General features: G+C 44.7%; 1 long non-coding RNA gene across 1 annotated transcript; it reads right to left on the bottom strand.

Moving 5' to 3' along the window:
- Nucleotides 1-861: 861 nt before the first annotated feature.
- On the bottom strand, nt 862-3,896 carry LOC310697713. Its single transcript, XR_014521150.1, has 2 exons — nt 2,960-3,896; nt 862-2,862 (listed from the first exon to the last, which is right to left on the bottom strand). It is a non-coding gene; the product is annotated as an uncharacterized lncRNA (long non-coding RNA).
- Nucleotides 3,897-8,460: the final 4,564 nt, after the last annotated feature.

Here is an 8,460-nt window from a genome sequence, read left to right as displayed (position 1 = left end):
CCTCCTGACCGTTACACTGCTCCTGTCACTGCTTCCCCCTTCGGGGGGGCTAGCTGGACCTGACCTCCCCTCCGTTCCCCCACTCTCCGATAGAGGCGTGGTCAGCCCTGACTCATCTTCTCTCCCTGATGGAGGAGACGCTGGCCCTGACACATGGGACTCTTCCCCCCCACTACGCTCTGGTGGGGAAGCTGGTCCTGATCTCCCGCTGCTGCTTTGGGAGTCCCCGCTGGCCCCTTGTTTCTGGTGCGTCCCCCCTGGGACCCCCCTTGCCCTGACCCTCGGCGCCTCCTTCTGGGAATCTTCCGATCCGCTGGAGAAGCTCATGGAATCTCTCAGGTCACTGTCATACTCCCCTACGCTGCCCTCAGATTCTTCCCCTTCGCTCTCCATTTCCTTCCTCCCCTGTGCCTCTGTTCCTGAGCCCCTGACAGTAACCTTTTGTTATGCAATGGGCACGATCAAGGGGATCAAGAGGGTTATTTTACTTTTATCTCCCCCAGAGGATTTACTAGCACCATAGATTATATCCTAACATCTAATAATGTGCCAATTAACCGAGACACCTTTAGGATAATTCCCAGAGCTGAAAGTGACCACTTTCCACTTGAGTTATCTCTGACATCATTCGTTTCTCCTGCCTTTCCTAAATTATTGGATGAAACAGAATATCTGATACTTGGAAATATGAGGTTAAAATGGAATGCACAGGTCCAAGAAAAAATGATTCAGATCCTGGACTCCCATGAATTTGCTTTATTAAAGGGGGAAATGTTGTTAGAAACAGGAAACGTAGTCCGACTTTGTGGTTCGAGGACCCGACCCCCGCGAAGTAAAATGAAGACAAAGGGACACGTGATATAAGGTTAATGGGCTAGAAAAGGCCACAACTTTATTGATTACAGCAATGAAAAGATATTGGCTTAGGCATTGGATCGCAAAACAAGTGGGTTTATTCACCAGGGGGTCAACACCTGTTGATGCTAATCCAACTATAGGCTCACCCCTGATGTCACCGAGGGTCGTGCCATGGCCTCCCGCCAAGCAGGCTTCGGACGGAATACACGACCGCCAGATTCCTTTAACGGAATACCCCTATAAATTGAAGGCATAGGCGATGGCCACACCTAGCACTTCGACACACCACAACACATTATTCCAATGCCTAACCGCCACCCGAGCTAAAGGCTCGCCGCCAATACCTTCAAAGCTGCAACCAATCCCAGATGCTTTTGCTGACACTAGCTAACCAAATGTCGTTCCCCAGATCCGATAAGTGGACGCCGTCATTCCGGTATAAAGCTTGGTCGCCAATCCGGATACGGTCATGATAAATGACTCGGCCATACATAGAGCGCACCCAACGGGCCACCGCCCGAATTACGAGTTTCCTGGTTCTTTCAATGGCCATACAGCTTTGCGCACCGCGCCAAACAGTTCGTTTCAAGGACCAGAGTTTCCTGGTTCTTTCAATGGCCATACAGCTTTGCGCACCGCGCCACACAGTTCGTTTCAGGAAGGAGGACCAGAACACCGTTGTTCTGGGACACAAGGCTGCAAATGCATTCAGGTCTCTTTTATGCTCCACAACAAGTCCACACTCCCTCTGTTAGGAGGTCATTCTCCCCCAAATGAATTACAAGGATGTCGGGAGGGCCGAACTTGGCTACTTTCTCCCACAGCAATGGCATAAGCTCCTCCCAACGCATGCCTCTTCTCGAAAGCCAGGAAATTCGAACACCATGTGGAAGGCCAAGATTGTATGCAAGGCCGCAGCTCACCGCTCGTACGCGGGCCCAATGAACTATACTGTGGCCGCAAATCCACACGCTTCTCCTGAGCATAGCTGAGGGTAAAAGACAGAAAAGAAAAGGCAGATAAGTAGGGTAAAGCTGCAGGTCACATATTAGACTTATAAGCATTGGAGTTCCACCGGCCCATTTCTTTGATCCTGTCCGCCGGTAGCCCCAGGTGCGTGGCCGTGGTTGCGGCGCCCATCCTAAATGAGTGCGTGGCGTACTCCTGGGAGGATAGACCACAAGCCTCAATAGCCTTGCGAAGTACTCTGGTGAATTGGTGCCTCAACAAGGGTGACCCAACTTCATGGACCAGAAACAGACCCGGGCCGGGCGGTCTGAGGTAGAGGTACCGCCTAGTGTCCTCTACCGGGCATGGGCCCTGCTGTGCCGATGCCGTGAGCTTAACTAGGACACCCTTACCAGCCTGATCAGTCTTGGACTGACGTATATCCACTGTCACATTAGAATCGGACAACTGCACGTCCTTGCACAGGAGGCCGCGTGTTGAACCTCGTGCACTAACTTCAAACACCACCTCACCAACTCTAAGCGCGCCAAAAAGGCGATAGCGTATGCTGCGGAAAAGAGACATGTTTCGAACCTGCACCAGCAAATTGACCTGAGTTTTATGCGTATCTGTGATAACCCGTAAGAATTGGCTTATGGCCCTCGGCCCTGTGAGGTTGTAACCTGCCCCAACCCTCAATGGCTCTACGGATCAAGAAGTCGCTACCCGGGTCATGAGCAAATGTAGCTTTTGAAAAGAAGCTGATGGCGGCTACGTGAATCTTTAAGGTTTTAGGAGCACGTCCCAGATCATCGAGATGGGAAAGGTACTGCAAGACATCGTCAGTGGTAGGAGGTACGTCATGTGAGAGTCCAGATAACCCAGACCTGGAACCAAGGAAATCACACCAGGCCTCCTTGTAGGACCTGAGAGTGGAGGGTGCCATGGATGCCAATACTCCCTGTATCACTTTGCGTCTCCCACATTCCACAGGTGCTCCGGAAAGGGTTCGGGCAACAGTTGTGCTCCAGGTGCAAGCAACCGGAAGCGAGGTATCTGAAATCGAGACAAGGCATCGGCAATGTCATTATTGGCTCTGGGTACGAATTTGGCTGAAAATATTATGTTGAACTCAAGGCACCGGAGGACGAACGCCCGCAGAAGGGAGGAGATCCTCTCAGACCGAGATGACTGCCTGGCTAGAATGTTCATGACCGCCAGGTTGTCGGAAGCACAAGCGGTGATCTCGAAAATCTTCCGTCCAGATGTGAACGGCCACCACTATTGGAAAGAACTCAAGAAAGGTGAGATCCAACGTGATGGCCTGACCTTGCCATGCCGTCGGCCATCGTAGTGCACACCAGCGCCCCTTGAAGTACAAGCCAAAGCCTAAGGACCCAGCCGCATCCAATTGGACCTGGAAGTCTGATGACAGATTCAAGACATCCTGCCATAGAGATACCCCATTGTAGATCTCCAGACAAGTCGTCCACACCTCCAGATCTGCCTTGACCGACCTGGGGAGGCGGACCCTGTTGTGCGGGTGTCTAAGACCACTGACAGCCTGGCTAGGCGGGCACGCGCATTGGAGTGGACCTGGAAATCAGAGGCCAAATTAAGGATTTCCAGCCATAGGGAGACTCCATTGTAGTGTTCCAGAAATCTGATCCCCATCTCACAATCCGCCTTGACCGACTTGATAAGTCTTACTCTATGGTGCGGATGCTTGAGGCCCGCTGACAACCTGGCTAAGGGTGAGCGAAATGGGCGGCCTGGTGAAACTACTCTACATGCGAAGTTGAAATGATCTAGCAAGGACTGGACCTGTCTAAGAGCGACTTCATTATTATTATTATTATTATTATTATTATTATTATTTCGGGAAGGGTTTGACAAATAGTTTCGTTAAGGGCAACTATTTTCCCCACTGGCAGGCGGGCGGATTGAGCTGCTGTGTCAAGCTCTATACCCAGGCAAGTAAGATGCGTTGAGGGTCCGCCTTATCTGAGGGGAACTCCCAGCTCCTGGGCCAAAGCTGAGAAGGCCTCCAGAAGGGAGGCACATTCGCCAGTGTTGGGTTTCCCAATGAGTAGAAAAGTCACCGAGGTAACGTGTCGCCCCAGGTGAGTTGGTTCTGTAGCGCAAGGCCCAGTCCCAACAAGTGCTAAATGTCTCAAAGGCCAAGCCGGCTGCAGAACAACCCATCGGCATAGCCTTGACAATGTAATATTCCCTTGAAATTTGAATCCCAGCAAATGAGAGTCATTGGGATGAACTGGCAATAGACAGAAGGCTGACTATGTCACATTTTGCTAAGAGTGCCTCGTAACCAAAATTCCGGATAAGTCTTAGTGCCCGATCAAAGAATTCAATCGAAGAATGCGGAGAGGAGGGAGCTGGTGGGAGGTGCACCCGGATATGAACCAGGGACCTCTTGATGTGCAGTCAAATGCTCTACCACTGAGCTATACCCCCTTATTGTTGTTGTTATCATTCTATTATTATTTATCTGTTATTTATCCATTTATTGTTATTATTATTTATTATTGTTGTTATTTATTAAAATCTAATCCAGTATTATTTGTTCAATCAATTACCACTGTAAGTAGAATTAATTACTGATACTATCAATTGTCTACCGTAACTGACGATAATATGAAATAATTATTCATTATAGGGGATTGATAGGGAAAAACGCTGCTCATAATCATCAATGAACGATCTAAATGCATTTAGGCAGTGTGAAATAGTTTTGGGGTTATTATCCCGTCCATGTGGCACCCCCGATGAATTACGGCTATATGCACCCATGCAGCCTGAGGTGTGAGTAGATTCTGTTGCAGAGCGCTTCCTCTTAGGCGCCATGGATAACATGCTAAAGCTACTGCCACAAACACGTGCCACCGCTTACAAGCGGTTGTACAGGGACGTGTTATTGATTCTGAAACAAATATACTAATTAATGATTGCTTTACTTAAAACAATGATTCTCAAGCATTCAGTTAAATGTTTAATTGTTTATCCCATTAGTATGTGCTTCCGTGTGTTATTTATTACTCTCTCTATATATATTAATATTTATTATTATTATTATTTATTTATTTTTAATTTTTCTTAAAAATTAAGATGCTTCCTACTTCATATTATAATATCTCATTCAATCCCCTGCAACGCAGAATATACCAGGGTCCCATACGGGGATCAAACCAGCAACCTTAGCATTATCGGCCCCATGCTCTAACCAGTTGAACTATCCAGGCTCTCTAGAATTGTGTGGGACCCCGAGGGTCATTTAGTCCAACCCCTTGCAAAGCAGGAATATATAATTGTTCCATACAGGGATTAAACCTGCAACCTTGGCGTTATTGTCACCACGCTCTAACCAACTGTGGGTTCCGAAATATATGTAAATTATTTGTTATTAATGATTTTTTCTTCTTCTAATGTTATTTGTTTATTTATATATTTATCTATGGATTTGTTTAATTAATTAATCAATTTAATCTTGGTATGTGACATCATTCCACTTATTCTCTTTTATTATTATTAATGTATATTTATCATTATATATTTATTATAATAATTTTTCAATAAATAAATAAATAAATAAATAAATAAATAACATCCACTTATTTTATTTATTATTAGTAGTATTTTATTCTATTATTTATCTATTCATTTTTATTTATTTATTTATTGTTGTTATTATATATATTCTCAGGACGACAAGTAGAAATGAGGCCGGGGAGAGGCTGGCACTGCAGCATAAAGGCTGCTGGACACGCCCCCCCCCATGGCACCTGGTTGGGCGGCCACTGGGGGGGGGCGTGAGTGCCAGCCAGGTGAGCTGGAGGCAGGGGGCAACGCTCCCGCCCACAACCACTCCTCTCTCTTTCAGGGAGGAGAGTCTTTATGAGAACATAATCAACTGAATGCACCCACTGATGACCACAACTAGTGTGATAAAAAATAAAAAAGTTTAAAAGACAGACTTGGTTTGATAAGGAATATCAGAATAGCAAAAAATGCCTAGCTAGGTGTCAGGGAACTGCCATCAGTGCCGGAGGGAGAGAGCAAAAGCCAGAGAGAGTAGGAGGAGACTAGGCGTCAAAGAGCTTCTTTGCTGGAAGAAGTTTAAGAAATGCCCACTGGCGGATTCTGCCAGCAATTGAGTCAGCCATGGGTGAGTGGCTGTCCGGACAGAAAAGGTTCACTTTGGCAACCCAGCCAGGTGTTTGCACCCAGCCGGGGAGATAAGCACCAGCTTACGCATGAGCAACCCCTAGAACCATTACAGCAATCCGTCAGTCCCTGATGTTGCTTATGCGCAGCCCCGGGGAGGCAGCACAATGAGCCAAACAGGGCCGGCTGGAGAGACAGAGCAAGAAGCCATTGCGCGAGGTCTGGTCGAGAGGAACCAAGACCTGGAGGCACATGTTGTTCCCCTGGAGGAGAGGCGGGCTCAGGATGCACAGGTCAGAGCCACCCCGATAGGGAGGAAGGTCCCGGGGCTGGTAAACAAGTTTGGAGGAAAGCCCCAAGACTATGGCTCCTTTAGATGGAGGATGAACGATACTTTGTTCAGGAATGAAGAGGTAACTAAGAAGGCCCAAAAAACTCTAAGAGATTATTTCGAGATAAACATGAATACTACAGTGGAAAAAAGAGTAATTTGGGACGCAAGCAAAGCAGTTATGAGAGGATTCCTAATACAACAGAATGCAATTAAGAAGAGAATTCAGAATGAAAAAAAGGATAAAATCCTGGGGAAAATAAAGGAAGGAGAGAAGAAACTGAGAGCAAAACCAAAGTCACAGGAGATCCTGAAAGAGATAAAGTTATACCAAGCACAATATACAAAGCTGACGAATCAGGAAATAGAATGGAAGATTAAACAGACATTTGAATCGGCAAATAAGTGTGGAAAATTGTTGGCCGGGCAAATGAAAAAAAGACAAAAACTCAATACTATTACGAATTTGGAAGTGGAAGGAAAGAATATACAGAATCCAGTGGAGATCAGGAAGTGTTTTCAGAGGTATTTCAAACAACTTTATACACAGGAGAAGCAGAAAGAAATGGACATTGATCGATTTTTGAAAATAAATGGACTACACAAAATCTCTCAGGAAAAACAGCTAATGTTGAATTACAAAATAACAGATCAGGAGGTGGAAGGGGCCATCCAGAACATGCAACTAGGTAAATCTCCAGGACCAGATGGTTTGACTTCAAGTTATTACAGATCTTTGAAAGAATGGCTAATACAACCATTGAAGGAAGTCTGTAATGAAATATTGGAAGGGAGAAAGGCACCAGAGTTGTGGAAGGACGCTTACATTACACTTATACTGAAAATAGAGACTGAAAAGACACAGCTCAAGAACTACCGCCCTATATCGCTGCTTAATGTGGATTACAAAATTTTTGCAGATATTTTGGCTAAAAGATTAAAAAAGGTGTTAGCAGAAGAAATTCATAAAGACCAAGCGGGCTTTCTCCCGGGCAGACATTTGTCTGACAACACGAGGAATATAAATAATATTCTAGAAAAACTACAAGTGAATATCAATACTAAGGCAGTCTTGATATTTGTGGATGCAGAGAAAGCCTTTGACAACATTTCTTGGAGTTTCACGAAGAAGAATCTACAGGGGATGGGGGTAGGTCAAGGTTTTGAAAATGGTATAGGTGCAATTTATTCAGAACAAAAGGCAAAACTAATTGTGAACAATGTAGTGACAGAAGAGTTTAAGATTGAGAAAGGGACACGACAAGGTTGCCCAATTTCTCCATTGCTCTTTATATCGGTCCTGGAGGTTTTGTTAAATATGATTAGAAAGGACCAAGAGGTTAAAGGTATACAAGTGGGAGCTAAACAGTACAAATTGAAAGCATTTGCTGATGACTTAGTATTGACTTTACAGGAGCAAGAACCTAGTACCAAAAGGATATTGGAACTGATTCAAGAATTTGGACAGGTAGCAGGTTTTAAGTTGAATAAGATGAAAACCAAGGTTTTAGAGAAAAACTTAACTGTGAATGAGAGAGAGAAGTTTCAGGAGGAGACAGGACTAACATTGGTTAAGAAAGTGAAATATTTAGGGGTTAATATGACTGCCAAAAATGTGAATTTATTTAAGGATAATTATGAAAAATGTTGGATTGAAGTGAAAAAGGATTTAGAAGTATGGACAAATTTGAAGTTATCATTGTTAGGCCGAATTGCTGTGATAAAAATTAATGTGTTGCCAAGGATGTTGTTTTTGTTTCAAACATTGCAAATTTTGGATAAGATGGATTGTTTCAAGAAGTGGCAGAAAGATATTTCCAGATTTGTTTGGCAGGGCAAGAAGCCTCAAATAAAATTTGAGATATTAACGGATGCCAAAGAAAGAGGTGGATTTGCCCTGCCAGACCTTAAACTTTATTATGAATCAGCTGCTTTTTGCTAGCTGAGAGAATGGCTGCTTCTTAAAAACACTGAAGTGTTGGATTTAGAAGGTTTTAATAATGCATTTGGCTGGCATGCATATCTGTGGTACAATAAGGTAAAAGCACATAAAGCGTTTAAAAACCATATTGTTAGAAAAGCATTGTTTAATGTTTGGATAAGATATAAGGATTTGTTAGAAAAGAAAACCCCAAGATGGT

The sequence above is a fragment of the Podarcis liolepis genome (assembly GCF_965112155.1).
Source record: "Podarcis liolepis genome assembly, chromosome: W".
Lineage (NCBI taxonomy): Eukaryota > Metazoa > Chordata > Lepidosauria > Squamata > Lacertidae > Podarcis > Podarcis liolepis.
The sequence above is the reverse complement of the archived record's forward strand: the minus strand, read 5'-3'. Positions and strand labels throughout refer to the sequence as shown.